Below are 1,553 nucleotides of genomic sequence, written 5' to 3' on the forward strand. Positions count from 1 at the left end.
AGAGACCTAATGTGCAATTTTATCATGTGTGTGCTTTCCTTCTACGTGGATGTCACATCCAATGCATACAATCTATTATGCATTTGCTAGTACATAACTCAACCTTTCATGTGACGCCACAGCAAAAGCGAAGGAAGTTCTTGCTGAATCTCGATCTTTGAAGCAAAATAGTAAAAGAAGCCACAAATGTCAAGGAATGTTCTCACTCCAGCAAGACTCTTTGAGTGATTGTGACGGTTTTTGATGCGTTCGACCATCGTGGCTAAAGGTAGTGGTTGGTTGTGTCGCTTTAATGAATGGCATTTGCATGACCTTAATAAGGCTTATTATATATACTACTAGCTACCACATGCATACTCATTTGAATTTTTTGCCACCGTGCCCTACTAGCTAACATGAGGGTTCGTTCCAGGAGGAACAAAAACACTTGGGGTGAGAGAGGCTCGAACTCTCGACCTCAGGATACCTCAGAGCTATGAGACCTACGCGCTAGCCAACTGCGCCACCACCCCTGATGATGTCGGCAAGCCGCTGTTATAATAGACATTATATATTCACTTAATACGTGAACGCGGGGCCCCGTCTGAGAGAGAGCGCGCGCGCGCGAGAGAGAGAGAGAGAGAAACGTGAGCACCATGACTGTCCAACAAAGTATGCAACTGTTCTGATTTTGTTGCCAGCCCATGCATGTCACATTGTTTCTGCAAAGGTTATCTCATAAGACACAAACAAATTGGCGAATGTGCGGTATGGTATGCGTGACTCTGTTGGAATGCAAGTACATTATGCATGGCTGACGAGACACGGGACGACCATTTTGCAGACGAAGATTCTTCACATGCTCAAAGTGGGTGGTACAGATTCACAGAAGGCGTCTCTTCGTACAAGTTCTGTGAAATCTTCGCCAGCTGGAGATCAGACAAACGGCCGGATCAGTGGTCGACACACGACGCCAACTTAGCAACATCACATGCTTCCATGTTTCTGCTGCCTGCTGCTAATTACTTGGTTAGAGCCTCGACTGAACTTTTGCCTTGCCTGCAAAGGACAGTAATAGCTTTCTGGAATTCTTCCACCAACGATCGATTCTTCAGAAGTGGGCAAGTTACCCCCGCTTGCAAAAAAGAAAAGGGATGGCCTTTGGGCCTTTGGCGCCTGTGCATAGATTTGTTTGCTGTAGCTATAGCCACGAGGATGGGTGAGATAGATGCTTGAGCACATCTATGAACTATATTTGAATCCAACAAGAGAGAAGGTCCATCAAATTTTGTAGCAGTGCACATTTATTGGAATTACCTTAGTTTCCACTCTCGTGAGCGCCTTTTTGCCATATTGTGCGGTCTTCCACCAAATGTCTCACACAGATTGACCCGTTGGCAAATTTTTACCAGATCTTGTCGTACAACGTGATGGAGCAGTGTTGGTGCAACCTTCCAATGAGGCAAGTAGAATATAGACCGCCAGGGCCAGGAGGGAGAGAAGAAACATACAGGTCTATGAGGAGATATTGGCAATTGATCATGCCCTTTCAAGTTGGACGCTAGCTGCATGAT

The 1,553-nt window shown here is 45.7% G+C and overlaps 1 non-coding gene across 1 annotated transcript; it reads right to left on the reverse strand.

Moving 5' to 3' along the window:
- Positions 1–428: 428 nt before the first annotated feature.
- TRNAM-CAU (transfer RNA methionine (anticodon CAU)) lies at positions 429–512 on the reverse strand. The gene is given in 2 exon segments: positions 429–464; positions 475–512. It is a non-coding gene; the product is annotated as a tRNA-Met (tRNA).
- Positions 513–1,553: the final 1,041 nt, after the last annotated feature.

The sequence above is a fragment of the Adiantum capillus-veneris genome, chromosome 23 (assembly GCF_014529385.1).
Source record: "Adiantum capillus-veneris isolate H3 chromosome 23, ASM1452938v2, whole genome shotgun sequence".
NCBI lineage: Eukaryota > Viridiplantae > Streptophyta > Polypodiopsida > Polypodiales > Pteridaceae > Adiantum > Adiantum capillus-veneris.